We start from the raw sequence: 17,779 nt of genomic DNA, 5'->3' as shown, positions 1-17,779 counted from the left end.
CATTTCTGTCAGAATAGGTGCGACACAAGGCCCAATACAAATGCCCCGAAGTTGAACATGACCCTGGTTGTCAGAAGATACAAAGGTAGACTCAAGATAAATTTCCAGCGGCTTCATGAAATTGTCCAGAGTAAATAGCTAGTGTTCTGAAAATCTAGGGCACAATTGTCTTCGACGCAAGACCTAACAGCCCAAAAATGTACATTATGCGGAATAGAAAAGAATGTATTTTTTTGTCAATTGAGACGGCGTAGAACACAACTGAGGAACCCTGTAGAAATGAGACCCTATCACTTGAGTTCGTTACTGTAAAAGTGTTTTGTAAAAATAACTTTTAAACACGTGCGCAGAAAAGTGCTAATTTTCAGTTGCCATGAACTCCTTTAGTTCGCAACACAACGACACTGCCTATCACTTTTGTTTGTCTTTATAATGAACAACAATTCTACGATATTGCGCTTAAAACTACTGACACGCCCTGAATGTCTATATAAACCAAATTACTTGCACAATTCTATAGCTTGGGTCTTTAGCTCAGATATCTTTCTGACAGCTTCACAGCCTTGTCGTGGTATACTCCTAAGGTAAAACTGCACATCCATCGTCCACTTTGCGATGCTCGACGACCGGATGGGGGAGCACCGAAGGAATTAAACGAACAAAATAAAAATGTGCACTTGGCTACATACTGCTGGTCATTCACGACATATTCGCCATATTTCGAAAGTCTTAGAACTGTAGGCAGGAGCAAGAATTAAACGGCACGTGAGCTCCTGGAGGCCTTTCATATAAAGAAAAAAGCAGATTGTTGTATTAGTGATACTTCAATTTTTATGTACACACCGGAGTTCAATATTTATGCAGCAATATTATAAGATGGTCTCTGGTGATATCTTGGCACGTAGTCGTTGTGCGTTTTTTATCCTCTATGTAGTGTGCAAACGCGTGAGCCTTTTCATGGTTGAAAAGTTTCTCAATAATCCAGTTGTGAGTGTAGCGTGTGGCTTTGTTAATACACGTTCCCTCTCTTTGTGTTTGTGCATCTTCGCTGCTGGTATAGATCTCTAATCATCGTTATTATTTCTATAGCGGATGTGTGTGGTTTACAATATTTCAATATATTTTCCATGACAACTGCGTTGAATAACAAGGTCAGTATACTTCATTACTTGTATAAGAAGAGACAATTATATATTTATTCGATACGCGTTGCAGCGCGAGGTACCGACTTTTTCCTGTACAATACGCATAAGGCGCACAAACCGTTAAGACCGAGCGAGCCTAATTTTAATTTGTGAATATGCAAAGCCTTCAGGAATAATTATATTTCGTGCAACCAGGGTTCTGCTGCTGCACTCGAATCGCATGTCTTCTCATTGACGTTGGTGCGTTTCCTTCATTATCCAGCATTTTCTTATGATCACCGCCCGAGACGCCTTTCAGACCAGCGTCCTTGCTATTGACCACAGTCGTAAAGACTCCATAGCTCCAATGTGGCAAAAGAAGGCAAAGATTGTGGTCTAAATAACTGCTCTGCAACTCTGTAACCCTTTCCAAATGGAGACGGGCCGCAGTTTACAATGTAGATAAACATTTGTCCGCCACCGAATTGAACCGTAGAGAATAGATGAGATGAAAAAGCTGAAGAGAATGAGCCATTTGCTGTCGCTGGTCTCACAGCACTTACAGCCCTTTGATCCATAATCTTAATATTGGGCGACAAATTAACCATGCTATTTGCTTAGCTTCCTGCTGCAGTCTTCCGTGGTTACATGAAGGCATTCTTCCTGTTAATGTGTTCACGCAGGGGTCACTTCGGTTGCAATCAAGAGCACCCTAAATAAATGCGCTCGCCGCGGCGTATTTATAGCATGGCGGAAAACTCCAGTTAGTGCAAACCGCAATCGATAAGAGCGAGAAATGGGGGTGTTTGAAGAGCAATTAATGACGAAATACGCCTTCGTGCCCGCTGGGAAATCGCAAGTTGTGGTGGACGTCAAAGGAAAGGGACCCGGTTGGTAACCTTCGTCTTCGCCGTCGATGCAAACCTAAAAATTCCATATGACTGGTTTCTAAAAGTCCCAAATCACAAGGGTGTTGTGAAACATCCTCTATTCCTTCACATGTTTAGCCAGATTGAATGATGACAGGGTTACATTAAGGATGACCTATGCTGAGAAGATAGAGGTCGGTACTGCAAGTGTCGACGGCAACCAAGCTGGGTCCCCAATAGATGCGTGATACGTAAACGAACTCATTGTTGCCCAGTATAAACATGAAAAGACCAGTTATCAGTCGGCTTCTCTGCAATGATCCTGCGCGTAGCAAAGCGACTTGGTTTGGACGCAGGCGATACTTAATGCCACACTGTATCGCAGGAAACCAAAAAAATTTAGTAGGTCAGCTTACCTTCAGTGTGTGTTGGCTGGGCATAAATTTCTAAGAATCATTGCGCGCAGGAGAGAGAAGGGAGCGGCGTTAGAGGAGGTTGGCTTGCGGAGGCTGCGTACACTCCCTCCTAGCTTTTTCTTCCTCCATGCTCGGCACGCACCTGCGATGTATTCTCCCCTCCCCGCACACCAAACATCACGGAATCCCCTCTTGCATCATAGTGTACATCATTCTAGCCTACTACGTAGTAGGAGAAAACCAGTTTGAATTCGAACGGCGGAAACAGATAAAAACCTCCACTTCTTATCGCATTATGACAGCAATATTTCGCTTTTTTCCTGCCGGGTATGCGGCGACAATGTCACGAAATGCCGTTTATTAGATTTTGATAGCATATTAAGTGTCTTTAGCGTCCTTTTAATGAATAGCTCTGTACGGGAGTAACAAGAGAGCAGCATAGTCTTTCGTGCGCTCGTATATCAGAAACTTGGGGTGCTGTCTAAGCCCTGGGTTAGTTTTGCATTTCTAAAATTGCGTGACGCCTATGGTCGGTAAAGAATACTGATTCGTGCTTCTATTCATTGCGACGATCATGTAGTTATCAAGATTTTAACCGAAGTTTGAATATATTCTATTTTCTGCTCTCTCGACTTCTCAGCGCCGCGGTAAATGTCCACTTCAATTGCTAACGTAACTAAATGAAATTGGGCATCTCTCATACCCTGATTCGCTTTGGAACCTTACACCCCATAATTAAAAAAAACAGTTATTATTCTTTGAGGTCTAAGTGTTGCCCTGCTACCAAAAGTAGAGCATTTTGTGTATTAAGTAGCTGAAACCTACTACACAAGCTACAAAAATATTCTTGCTGCCGTAAGGAGTGCGCTAGAAATGATGTTGCTCCATTTTTAGTCCCTTATAGAGTAATGCGTGTCTGGAACGCACGAATAACGATATTTAAGGCAGACGCATCAGCTCGCGCTTCTAATAGAAATAATATACTTACACCCCCTTTTTAAGCACTGCAACCTACTTGGAAACGTTACTGCAGGTTTAAAATTCCATATGTGACGAAGTAAAGAGGATCAAGCCGCTCCTCAGCGATGTTCGCTATGAGAAGCAGAATGTTTTGCAAAGTTATCAGAGAATATCTTCGTTCGAAGCCTTTTTTATCATGAAGCTAAGCGAACGAATGAGAAATAAAACAGCCCCGTCACATAAAACTACTGCTATGCCATGAGGTGAAGCGGGCGTTTTAATGTCGTGAACACCAAGCACAGTATTTTACACCCTCAACAGAGTGACATTTCACGTAGGGCAAGTGACATTAAGAGCCATCAATATGTTTATGCTGAAATTAAAGCCATAATCGCAGGAAAGAGTGTTTTGCTTTCCGACGATGCGCATCAAATGCTCTGCAGCGAGACACAAACCCAATACTAATGACAATGCAAGCGGCTCTTTTTAGCCGAAGTGGATAGAGAGCACAGCAAGCATGATGTCTTTTCTGAAGTTTCAAACTCCCACCCATCCCGCTCCTCACAGTCAACTGTACCGTGCGCGACGACTGTCAGTTCAACGGTTGGCACCCCACCGCATCCATGACAAGCATTCGAGAGAAGAGCAACAAACGTGGCCGAGTTGGTAGCGCGAAGTAAGCAGAAATTGATGAGATATCTTCCGATATTTATGCGGCCTAAGAGTCCGCGGAGCAGCACAGATGGAGCTGCAGCCACAGCGAACAGAGACAGTTACGCCTCCCTCGTTTCCAAACAAATACGAAAAGTCAGCAGAGTTTCACGGATCCGAAATTGAGATAGAGTGGAAAAAAGATCAGGGAAAGAGACAGACGTAAAACGATAGCCTCCACTCGTTCTGATCACGCGCTGTCATCACCGGGCTCCTTGGGGCCGCCTCAAATTTATGGAAAAATTGGATTCTTCTCGTCAGCTTTACGCAATGTGCCGCTCCAAGGCTGATGCGCATCGAGCAGAAAGTTATGCGAAGCTATAAGCAGGAGCCTGCGGCGCGTTTCCCCCATCCCCGGCGCCCGGTGACCTCCTGACGGCCGTTGTTCTGAATCCTACGCAAGAATTCCATCGGTTGCATAATGTGCTCTTTGCCTGTCCGCCTTTACTTGTGCACATACTATGGGCTTGTGCGTACGCGCGTGTGGATCATTGTGTTATGCTCGAAAAACCCGCGCTTCGCGTTCCCGACGATCGTCCAGCGCCGTACCCTGTTCACTCTGCGAACTTTGCCCATGGTCGAAAACCTAGCCTGCATTTGACATCTCGTATTTATATCCCCCAGACCGTTCTCGCGTGAACGAAGTGAGATGAGAAACTTTAGGGGCCATTTCTGGAATTTGAATTCTTAGCTCCTTTCGGCAGTCGAGAATCAAATATTTTTCGTATTCGCCTTCCGATAAGTCAGATCGCCGTCCCACATACAGTTCAAGAGCTTTACGCGGGTGGAAATTGCCGATTATAGCTCAAATATCGATTTCCTATGACTACTTGTTTTGTGCAACCTTATGCGCGCCTATAACGTTTCTCAGATTCTGTTGACTAGGCGTCGCGCAAGATGTTTGTGACCGAGTTCTCAGTTCCCCAAGCAGGAAAAGGGCTTCTGGTGTGATTGCCTTGAACACTTGTTGCAGAGTGGGGGTGTAGAGTAGTTTAGGCTGCTTACTACATATGATATACCCTGTTTGAACGTCAGTCGTTTACGGCTTTTCGAGCAGCTTGGATACACACAGGATCTTCGCACGACAGTGCTGCACATGTTGTGTAGGGAAAGCTCTCTTGTAGAGAAAGTTGACTATAGGGGTAGTCTTCTTTCTTCATACAAATTAAAAGGTATTGACCAGGCAGGAATTCGGAGGGCTGCCATCTACTTTCGTTACTGTAAATATGTTTGATACTGAGTCTAAATGATGTCTCCCTCATGTACGTGATCCATAAGGCTTTATACAGCGTCTAAGAATATTGTCAAACGTTAGTGCCTATAAAATACAGGGCCACCACGAAAAGCTCTCCGAAATCATGGTGTAGGCAAAGTGCCATTATAAAACGCTTTTCTAAGCCATCCTGTAACAGCCAGATGCACAGATTAAATGTGCGTAATGGGGCAATAATCATTCCGAAATCCAAATTGTTTCGCATGTTAACTTTTTCTAGATAATTAAAGTGTCTGAAGCGAATCAGCTACTCAATGATTTTACTGAAAAATGGAAGGATAGAGTTGGGCCTATAGTTAATAATGAGGTTTCTGTCCCCTTTTTTTTTAAAATAGGCGCGACTTTAGTTTCCTTTAGCTTTTGAGGAAAAACACCAGATTCAATAATTAAGTTAATAATAAGGGCAAGGACACCAGTAATGGTATCTACAATTGCTTTCGTATTAATTCCGTGAATATTGTCTAGTTCAGCGGACGACGTTTTCATATTTAACCTCAGGAGGTGACGTAGAGGCCAGAAAGAATGAATCCTCAGAGACAGCGGGAGATTCAGTGTACCAAATGACAAACTAGACCCCACGTACAGCTAGAGTCCGCGCTCCTTGTTTAATATGGTAATTGAATGGATGCACAAATACAGAACAAGCAAATGCCATACCTACTCCTAGACTACATAAAGAAGTCAGAGGCTATATGGACGTAAGGTGTGAGCCCCTTAACATTAAAATATGCCGTCCCTAACAACCTCGTTCAACTTGAAGCTCTTTGTAATACAAAAAAGACCCAGATTTAGTATTCCTCTTATCATTCCAACATGAATCGGTTATAGGCATTGACGTTTGTCGATGGCAGTCCAGTAATCAATGCTGAAGAAAGTTTGGAGTGAAAATAAATGTTTTATAAATGTTGAAGAACCTTGCATGGAAGCGACATTTGGGACATTTTGTACTTTCCGGGGTCATCCCTCCTGCCTGCAGTGATAAGTGGTAAGTCTACAGCGACAAGTCATAAAACGCGTAAAATTACCAGTAAGAAAATGGCCATCCTAGGTCAATTACTATAGACCGAATTCAATCCAAACAGCACAAATTCCTTCGGATGAAATAAATGTTGTTACAAATCAGCTTATACCTCAGAAGTAAAGCTCTCTATAATTTCATCTTGAATCGAAGCTACTATAAGTATAGGACACTGATATTTTGGGCAGCAAACAACCGATATAAACAATCCTGCTCATCAGGTTACTTCTATGGAAACATCGTGCTTTCTTCTATTATTTGTCTAAATACCTATTATTATATTGACTTCGCAAAAAAAAAAGTTTACAAGTTGTGTGCTTATCCCTACTAGGATCCCTACTAGAGTGCTACTGAACAGCGGTGTAATCTAAACTTCCTTATTATCCAAATAATTAGCGTGCGGTTGTAACCTATTTGGCAGCTTCTTCGTATTCGTAGTTGTCTGGTCCGGCTGGGTGCGTGTGCAACGATCCGTGACTGCATCCCCCTGCCATGTGAGACCATATCTTCCTATCTCCCTTTTCAACAGCTGTCAAGAAGCCCTCCCCTTCCTCAGCAGGCGGTTCAGGTCTTCAGGGGAGAGGCTGGACGAAGAATTATAAGTCTAAAATGGCCACGGCGGAATGTACGCGTAGAACGAAGTTGCGGCACTGGTGAGGGCGTTGGCTTAACATGAGTAGCTTTTCGCAAAAGACAACAAAAACGACGAAACCACTTACAGTCCCCAAGAAAATGACGCACCATTAAAGTAGTGGTCAGCCCACCAGACTTGCCCGATACACATTAGCTTGAGAAGGGAAAGTGGCAAGGTAAAGAAGTGTTCAAGAGGACATCATCGCGAGTATTATAATAAGCCATAGCTCGTGTCTGACTTCTTAAATTTCTTGTTCGAAATTATCGGGTGATGTTTCACAGGCAGCCCTGGATGGTTCTGTGGCACTGGTGCAGCAGAGGGTCAACTCAGAGGAAGAGTGGTATCGTATTGAAAAAGAGGCCAGTGCTCTAATAGCTGTGAGTTTCCAGAGCTTTTCAAAGATTGTTGCACTTGAAAGCTTCATGCAGGCAAGTGACATGAGGTTTGTTGCTTGCGGACCCTGCTGTTTTGCGTATTCACTGCAATGTAAATGGCAGTTGACGTGGGCTGCATATGCAGGCATTGGAGTCGGAAACTTTAGCTTTAGAATTTGACCCTCCAATGAGCAGTCAGGGTTTATGGTCGACAGTATCGACTGATTTGTTCTTCTGGCAGTCCAAGGAACTCTCAAGAGTCTCCGCTAGCACCACAATTCAAACGCGTCAATTCTTCAGCGGTCAGCCTTCTACACACTCCAACTCTCGCATCCATACATCACAACTGCAAAGACCATAGCACGAGTTATACGGATTTTGGTTGGCGGACTAATGTCTCTGCTCTTTACTAGGCGGTCAAGGCTAGCCATGGCTCTCTTTCCCAGAAGCAGCCGTCTTCTAATTTCATGACGGCAGTCTCCTTCCAGGGTTTACTACAAATATATTCTTTATTGGTTTATTTCACTGCACTGAAACTGAACTTGAACCATCTAATATTATGTGTGCTTACATGTGTGCAACTGCTTTAGTCTGGTTTTCTTTCTTTTTTGCAGAAGGAGCCTCCTTTGACGTCATCTCCTGTAGGCAGCGATAACAAGAGATGCCTGAATGTCGGCAAGCAATGACTCAAAAGGTGTCCTACACAGATAAAGTGTGCCATCTCTGTTCTTACTTTTCATGATTTTCAGACGGACTACCCAAAAACGCAGGTCGAGGCATTCCACTTTTGGTTCTCTGCAAAGTTCTAAATTCAGCTGCCAAATACTGGGCTAAAATGTTCTGTAGCAATAAAAGCATTCATATAAAGCAGTGTTTGTAATTTCATTGATGCAATCACTCTGGAACACAAAACACTACAATTTAGCTTGCGGGGAAGTACTGCATTTAAAATGAGCTCCATAATAAAGGGATCTATACTCCTTTGACATCCTGAGTACCATATTATAGCAGTAAAAATTACTCCTAAAGTTACCTGTTTAAACTACTACTACCGAAGGAGCCAAAATATGCCTCAAAGGAGTATTTAATAGTGCTATTAGATGCCACAATAACACCTTAATGACCCGACATATACTTAAAAATAACCTGCCCCAAGGCAAGTAAATTGTGTACTCCTTTGATCACCTTAAATACCTCTCCGTACTCGAGAGTAAAGCTGATACTCCTTTTCTGAGGATACAAAAACACCTTTTCGAAAGTATGCTAGGCCGCAGGCCATTTACTCCTCTTTGAGTGGTTTTGAGTTTACAATGTGCTCATGCCAGCAAAAGTGAACTGAAACACCCACTGATTATATTCCGCTTTGTATTTTTCACTTTATATTATCGAATACGGGTGCAAAAAAGAAGCCTTTTCAACTAGGATAGGGTCCAAAGTGCATTCATGGTAAATCGAAACATGGAAAAGAAAGACGTATAAGAGCACGTGTCTGGCGATCCGAAAGTCGCAATACGTTCGCCTAATAACTCATTCTCGTAGCCAGCTTTGTAGTCCTCAAGTGTTCCTGGATGTCCGGAAAGACATGCTTGGTCCTTTACATATCCACAAATTTTCCTTTACAAAATTCATACAAATACAAATTACCAATTAAAATACAAAATTACAAATTACAATTAAAATACGAAATACAAATTTTTCTTTAAAATTATTCTTTACATATTTCGTCCTATATCCACAAAATTTCACAAAACGATAACAAAGCAAGCCTAACTACCTCTGGCTTTATTCGTTTCGTACGTGCAGGCTGAGGCATAAATCATTAAGAAAATTCTCCGAACAGCCCATTATCTAAATTGGTTCACCTCCTCAATTCGCTCTCAGGAAAGCGTCTTTTTCAATTTCGGAAGGACGCTAAGTAGCGACCCCAGATCTTTCCGGCCGAGTTTAAAAGGTCCGTAACGCGGCAGAAGGAACAAAAACCGCAGCGTTTGTTCTTCTCTTCCAAGGCGACTCGTCGTAAACAAAGCCTACCGAGACAATAGGACCCTTTTTGTTGTGCGTGAAAAGAAAGGAAGCGGACGGCTTATTTGGCCCGGCCCTTTCTTTAAGGGTGAATAAATAGTCAACCGCGCAATAGCATGGGCGGAGTAAAGACTATAGTTCGGCGTGACAGCCATACAAAGAGGCTGCGCAAAAAAATGGCACATCTGTCGTTTTTTTTAGGTCTTGTTAAAACGCTGTCTGGAAGATAATTTTATTATTTTTGTTTTTGAGTACATGCACTGACAAACTTAAGATATATTTGACACGTACCAATTGTGACACACTGTGTAGGATTGAGGCTCAGAATATGACGTAATTACGGAATGGTTGCAAAACTGAACTATCGTTAGCCTAATTACTTAAAACCGCTTTCCATATCTACTTATTCTATAATGCTTCATGGAAAGTACAAAAGTTAGTCATTGCTTTCTCAAATTACGCTGTAACTTGTCGGCCTAGTTCTGACGCAGTAACTTAAATTACTCCGAGGGCTGAGTAGCGAAGTACATTGTGTAAACAAAAACAGTTATCCTTGGCTGATACTTTAATAATGTTAATTGCCCGGACATGCCCGATACAATAAAACAGATAAAAAGCGATGATATCGTATACGCACTGCTCCCTCCGTAAATTTCATCTTGCGGCATAACATCCAAGTCTGTACTGCGACCTCTGCAGAAAACGTTATTGTTTTGCCTCCGGCTCGGAATCCACACATCTTGTGCGCTCTCCGTTCCGCATGTTGTGGCTTAGCAGTTCCGTCAGACATCCGTTTGTTGTACCCGTCTTCAAGTATTCCAATTTCGGAAGTGGGCCCCCAGTCTTCAGGCCGAATTGCCAAGCAAAAGAATACTGCACTCGAACCACCGCCGTCTTGGTTGAACTACTGACCCTAAATGAAGCACGAAAGCATATTCTGCTCTTTGCATGCATACTGTATGTTCGCACTTTTTTGATTATTCCTGCTTCGGCCACGTACTCAGAGTGGTTTCTAAGTTAAGCCATTCGTTTCTGCGCCGAGCAATCTGTTACTAGCATTTTCAAGAAAAACGCCGTTCCTTAGTCACTTCCTTTTCTTAAAAATGACTGATGGATCCACAAAATTTTATCAACCCCCAGTCGCTGTAGGTTTAGCTTAAGTACTAAACAAAGAAGGAGAATTTGGAATTTTATCTATCTCCTGGAATGTCAAAATACTTGTAGTGCGTTGCAGCAACTTTAATAAATCATACTGCGCTATTTGGCGCACGCACCTATTCACACAGTGTATAAATGCCTGAGGATTGAAAATGAATAAGACATAGTCATGTTTTTCCTGGCTTGCTGCTAACAAACAAACGTTAAGCGTGCAATTTCAGCAGTCCATTCTCTGCCCTTGTGATGATTCCATCTTTCTGTTTCGTTGTCATTGCAACCTTAATTATTTTTTAGGCATAGTATGAAACGGAATGAAAGTAATGGTCATAACCTTGATCACGAGTTATAACGTAGCTTGCAAGAGATACACTTGCACGTACCTAGAAAGAAAAACAAAACACAAAATGTTTCGTGGGGACAGGCTTTTGAGCACGAGATCCCATTCGTTACCCGTTTTATTTGTCTCATTAGGGACCGTGATATCTAAGAACTTTGCGACAATAACATTTAAGTATCTTCTGTGATGGGTTTTAGAGAGCTGTATTAGATGCAAACATATTGCTTCTCTATCCCGTAGGATAAAAACTTGAATTGTTTCTTTAGTTTCTTCCAAAGATTTTTCTTTTTCAAGATAACCTTGCCACAAACTAATAACGCGTCTCCACTCAGCACATTTTTGTGTTAAATGGACGTGCGTGTTGAATGGACATGAGCGTGCGTATACCCCACCAACGAAGAGAACTAATTAGTTGGGAGTCGTTAACATCGCTAAGAACTGTACGGTACAGATGTCCTTTTTCCCCATTGGTCAGAGATCAAGTGCGAACGTACCTTTTAGGCCGGAGTCCTTCAGATTAACGTTCTTGTTCAAATAGCGTTGCCGGAGAGTGCGCCTGTGGCCGCCAGAAATCATTGCGGATTGCCTTACTTGATTTTTTTTTCGCTTCCATTTTCTAATTCGTGCAAAGCAATCTGTCCAGAAATGGCCCGCTTGTTTGCCAACGAAAGCGTCACTCTCTCCGCCTCACGAGTATTTTTTCACATGTCATAATTCAAAACGCCGCTTGCGATGCTTTATACTTTTTAAGTTTTATTTTTGTTTGAGAAATATTTCATTTTTGAACGAAAAAGAAGTGACTTAGGCAAGAGCACTGCTAAGCGCGTCTGTGACCTAGACAAGAATTCTTGCTTGTTTTTGTGAGTAGGATGGACAGTTGGACAGTTGCTTTTGTAAATTTTTACTTGATCTTTGCTGTTACAGACCGAGTTGATATGTGAACAAATGTTTAAATAAATAAGGGCAGTGACAAAAAAGAAGCGATAAAATATTATTTCACAAGAAATTGTAAAATTTCATTTAAATTTTTACTACCAATAACGAAATCTTTTATTGTTGCAAATTTATTGTTCATAAGAGTAGGCTAGAATGCACGAAACATGGTGTTGAGAAAAGTTGTTCCTACTCGAGCCCCTGTAACAGTAATGTTGGCGCAGGTTCCGTTATGCAACGAATGACTTAGCCACTTAATCGGAAATCACTTCAACAGGATCACGTCATTATAACGATGACGTGATTGGTGATTATTGATGATTGATTGATGAAATTGTTAATGAATAGTCATCACTTTTATTAACCCGTGAAAGCAAACGCAGTTTCAAGCCGTGTTATAATTTCAAGTCTCCATGTTGTAAAATTACGACTAACGATTCAATGAAGTGATAAATGATTCACGTTTTGCGGACAGCCCATTCCAAATGACACGTTTCATAAGGTGAAGGTTAGGATTGTCAAGAAGTAGGCAGTCAGCAAGGATGTTTTGGGTAGTCTGCCAAAAAACAACGATGCTGAAGTAGTAACAGGAGTGTTGGTGTGAGCGCTGGTCTTCGGGAGGTGTTCCAACCTTTGTAGTGCCACGTGCAGCTCCGGAACGACTCTAAACAATATAACAAACACATAAGAAAACTAACGAACGCACTTCAATTATGTTGAAAAGATTTAGGAGAGAAATAAATACCCTAAGGGCAAGCTGAGACAACTTTTAGCGTCTTGACGCATTCTGATTTCAGGAATGTTATGGATTCCTATATTATTATTGAGATAAAGGTTCCTAAGTTTTGATATATACATTTCTATAACAATTATACTTCTTAATGTTGTGTAACTCAGTTGATCTTGGCGTGCACACCACAAGCGTTACGCTTCCCTGGGAAATATGTCGACGGGGACCATTTTTTTATATTATCTATCGGCGTCTCTTACATCGTTTTTTCTCTGCTGTCATACTGTTATGCGCATCTGAGCAGAAGGGAAATAATAAGGATGTTCCTGAAAAACGATACATTGACAAAACAAACAAAATGCTTCACATAAGGCTATTGATGCTCCTTAAGGGAATATATAAAAATATAAAGCCTAAAATTAAGGTCCTAATTTATTACAAGCATATTATTCTGCTCGAGTACGTTTTTCTCATCGCACTCGCGAAGGTATATTTTAAAATTTCCTTCCTTCTCTTCCTAAAACATTCTCCTCTAAATTTCAAGATATCTTCTTCCCCAGAACACTCAAGACAGCCTCAGTCGAAGAGAAGGAAATGCACTATCACCGCAATATATGCACTCTGCGCCGAGGGGAATTGCAAGCTAAATATTTACCACAAAGAGGATTCTGCGAATTTTGTTTCTTCTCGTAAGGGCGTACATGGGCATGGTAATCACTTCGCACGAGAATCGAATCATGTATCCGAAACCTTCTGGAAAAATAAATTTCATATCTGAATGCAATGGTGCAGGGCGAACGAATTACTCCTCTTTGTCATATTTGTAGTTTGGAAAATAGTAATTGCGCCACTTGGGACAGAACCGCCGGACTTCACTTCGACCACACAAGGACTGCAGAGAAAGGTTTTCCGGTGATTCTTGAGCCGTCCGTTCTACGCCATGACTTCAATAAAGAGTTATTCCCCCGATTTGAGAGTTTAGCTTGTTTGTACGGCTTTGTCGAGATGCTGCATTCTTTGAAAACACATAGCAGAATGGATTAACGTTCGTTGACACAGCCTGCAAGGAGTCTTATTTAAAGTCGATCTGAGATCTATTGAACTAGAAGCGCATGACAAAATAGTTAGATATGTCCATACTTCGATACATAACGATTGCAACAGATATGCCCTGTGTCCAAGTCCCCACCGTATACCACATTCCAGCTGAGTTACTGTAGGCTTCTTGCCGGGAAGGGCTACCGATGTGCCTGCACCTCCAGGCATTGCAGCGCTAGATATTGCGTCGAGTTCATGCCCGTTACGCTGTCACGGCAACTTAAACTGTTTTTCAAAGACGTCATTGCCCATACCTAGGCGTTGGACTTCTCGGTTGAAACCAAAAAACGCCGATAAAAGTACGCCGGACGGATTTTAAAAGGTTCGGTTTAAACCCAAAAAGGGCACTACTTTTTCATCCACTCCGACCACTCTCGATGGCGGCAGAAAATTACAAGTATTCAATCCAGGGGCGTGATGTGAGAATATGGGATCGTTTAAAAACAGCGGTTGAAGTTTTTAAGGCATTGTTCGTGGCCTCACGAATGGGAAAAGAATGGCAGCCGTGCTTCCCGACCCTCATAAACATATCAAGCGTTAGAGGAGGGGCGCCTGCAGTATGGCAGGCAGAGGACAGACCAGATCATTTGCAGCGCAAGTGTTTCCAGGAAATCGCGAAGACCAAAACCCTCCAGTTTTTTCCAACGTAACACTTCTCAGAGACAAGCCGAAAGAAGCGCATTTGTTTTTTAGGTGATTTCGTTTATCCAAAAATTTGATCATAAGGAATAATAATTCAGTAACTCATTCGTCTAACTTGTGAATTTGCTTTACATATGCGTTTTGTCATAACGCTAATCTTCATCACGACAATAGTCTTTTCTCCCAGAAGCTTAGCTGCGTATATATGAGAAAGTGCACATTAAATAAAAGTGCATAAAACAACATGCAAGAAAGAAATACAAAATGAACACTACGTCACTTTGAACTGTAGACGGATGCCTCTTATCTCGTCGAAAAAAAACAACCGATATTTCTTCGGCAGAAAATAATATTAACAGAAGAAAATCGGAGGTCGTGCTTGGAAATAAACACCGAAAAAAGCCAGCCGAAGTCTATGAAAATAAAATCCAAAAACTCCAACCCCTACCTATACCCTAAGGTGCCTACACCTGTTACCATGGTATTGTATATGACAGTATTGCTAAACTAAACAGGTACTTTATTCATGCAAAACAATCATTTACAGTGAGCATTTCATTGTTTGGCATGATTGATGCATATTTGGCACAACAGATGAATTCAGGCTTTGCTTTCTTTATAATAGTTATAGTAATCGTCTCCTCAGTACACGTTCACTATATTCTCCTCGCACTTTGAATCTGGATTTACATAATACTGAATAATTCAATTACGTTATTACCTACACCTCTTAAGATCAGTAGCACTGTATCGTTTCTTTTGATTGTGTGCGTCTTCAATGCAATGCCTGTTTTATAGCATTCTATTCTCACCTGCCAGTTGTGTTATTTATTTTCCATACCGCTGCTACCTCTACGGGTGCCGTGATGTCATCAGGGCAATTGGCCTCTTGTCTTGGCTTTCACTTCATATTTTTAAACCGAGTAAACTTTTAACGTCAGATTATTGTGCAGCTGCTTTACAGAAAGAATTCGGCAGCGATGCTATCGACGCACATCTTGGGATAAGCATCGCAAAAATTTCAAGAGAAACATCGGCTTCACTGAATGAGTACAACGTCGTGTGAAGATGTGGTTCGCAGTGGAAGCGCTGGCAAATCAAAGTAACACTCCCGCCCGTTTCCTGTGCACGAAATCAGGCAACAGCGTAATTAAGAAAAGCACCACCTATCGCAACGCAAAGCGTGGTTTTAGGTTTCCAAAAGCTGGGACATTTCAGTTGGCTATACGCAATTGTTCGGCATAATCGATTCGATATATTGTCACGTAGTGGTGACGAGGTCGACGACACAAATGAAGGGGTCGATGATTGCACTAAAGAAACTCTTTATTGGGGCTGACTTGCGCCCGCAAAAGAACTAAGCAACTTGGCGGCGGCGATAGAAACAAACGTGCTCCTCGATCGTCGAACAAAGAGTGCCCGTCACACTAGGCAACGCTCAATTTAAAGGCTGCACAGAACAATCTAGATAACGTCGCAAACAGCTACCAGCACGGGCTGGAACATTGTGGAAAGACACCCGAGTGGCCGGAACCTTCGAGACAGATCTCGGTGCATCTTGCGCTACAACAAAACTGATCAAGGTGTGACTCGCGACATGGAGCATTAACAAACAAGGATTACGGAACTGATACGCCGTCCAGAATTAGAGTGATAAGCCTGTATGCCGGCGGCTGTTAAAAAACAACAAATACTGTTTTGAAGGTTTCGCGGCATTACTCCCCCCTTAAAAAAACATCGCCTCGAAGTTCCAAAACAAAGAAACTTAAACATAAACACTGCAAAGTTTAAACACCACAGATTATTTAACGCGCGTAATATGGCTTCAGTCGTACAACATGTACAATTTCTGGGCGTGCGCGTCGCCGTTGTGATGCTGACGTTCCGTCGGGAATGACTTCATAGTCCAGTGGTCCGACGCGGCGAAGGATTTTGTACGTCCCAAAGTATCGACGCAACAACTTATCACTTAATCCGTGACGGCGAATTGGTATCCAAACCCACACTTGGTCTCCTGGATTGTACTCTGCGTGGCGTCGTCGTAAATTGTATCGTCGGCTATTGGTGCGCTGCTGGTCTTTAATACGCAGCCGTGCGAGTCGTCGGGCTTCCTCTGCACGCTGCAGGTAGGCGGCGACGTCAAGGTTGTCTTCGCTGGTTACGTGCGGCGGCATTGCGTCGAGCGTCGTCGTGGGCTCCTTGCAGTACACAAGCTTAAACGGGGTCGCTCTGGTCGTCTCCTGGACTGCCGTGTTATACGCGAAGGTCACGTACGGCAAGATGGCGTCCCAGGTCTTGTGTTCGGCGTCGACGTACATAGCGATCATGTCCGCGATCGTTTTGTTCAGGCGCTCCGTAAGGCCATTGGTCTGGGGATGGTACGCAGTTGTTTGTCGATGGCTTGTGTGACTGTATTCCAGGATGGCTTGCGTCAACTCTGCCGTAAACGCCGTTCCACTGTCCGTGATGAGCACTTCTGGGGCGCCGTGTCGCAAGAAAATTTGTTCGACAAAGAATTTGGCGACTTCTGCCGCGATACCATTTGGTAGTGCTCTTGCTTCGGCGTAACGGGTAATGTAGTCAGTGGCCACAATGATCCACTTGTTTCCCATAGACGAAGATGGAAAGGGGCCGAGGAGATCCATCCCAATTTGTTGAAAGGGCAGGATTGAGGCAAAATCGGGTTTAGTAGTCCTGCTGGTCTGATCGGCGGCGTCTTGCGTCGTTGGCACTCACGACACGTTTTCACGTAGTGGGCAACTTCAGCAGGCAGTCGCAGCCAGTAATACTCCTGGATTCGACGCAACGTGCGCGCAAATCCGAGGTGTCCTGCTGTGGGCTCATCGTGCAACGCCTGCAGAATTTCTTGCCGAAGGGTTTTAGGCACTACGAGAAACTGCGCGGTCTTGTTGGGTGCGAAGTTCTTCTTCACAAGGAGGCCATTGCTTAACGTGAAGGATGGTAAATGTCGCCTGAACACACCAGGAGGGGAAGCGCTCTTTCCATCCAAGTAATCGGCTAGCGCTTTCAGCTCAGGGTCTGATCGCTGTTGTTCTGCGAAACTGCTGGCGCTTACCGGTCCCAAAAAGACGTCGTCGTCGTCGTCCTTCGGCGGAGCATCGACGGGAGCGCGGGATAAGCAGTCGGCGTCGGAATGCTTACGGCCCGACTTATAGACTGCAGTCATGTCAAATTCTTGAAGTCGTAGGCTCCATCTGGCAAGGCGGCCGGAAGGATCTTTCAAATTAGCCAGCCAGCAGAGCGCGTGATGGTCGCTTACCACCTTGAATGCTCGGTCGTATAGGTATGGACGAAACTTAGAAGTGGCCCAGATGATTGCAAGGCACTCCTTCTCGGTCGTAGAGTAATTGACTTCAGCTTTTGTGAGGGACCTGCTTGCGTAGGCGATTACTTTCTCCTGTCCGGCACTCTTCTGGACGAGAACAGCTCCTAGGGCCACACTGCTCGCGTCAGTGTGAA

This window comes from Amblyomma maculatum, chromosome 6 (assembly GCF_055883805.1).
Source record: "Amblyomma maculatum isolate TAMU_Amacu chromosome 6, ASM5588380v1, whole genome shotgun sequence".
Lineage (NCBI taxonomy): Eukaryota > Metazoa > Arthropoda > Arachnida > Ixodida > Ixodidae > Amblyomma > Amblyomma maculatum.
The sequence above is the reverse complement of the archived record's forward strand: the minus strand, read 5'-3'. Positions refer to the sequence as shown.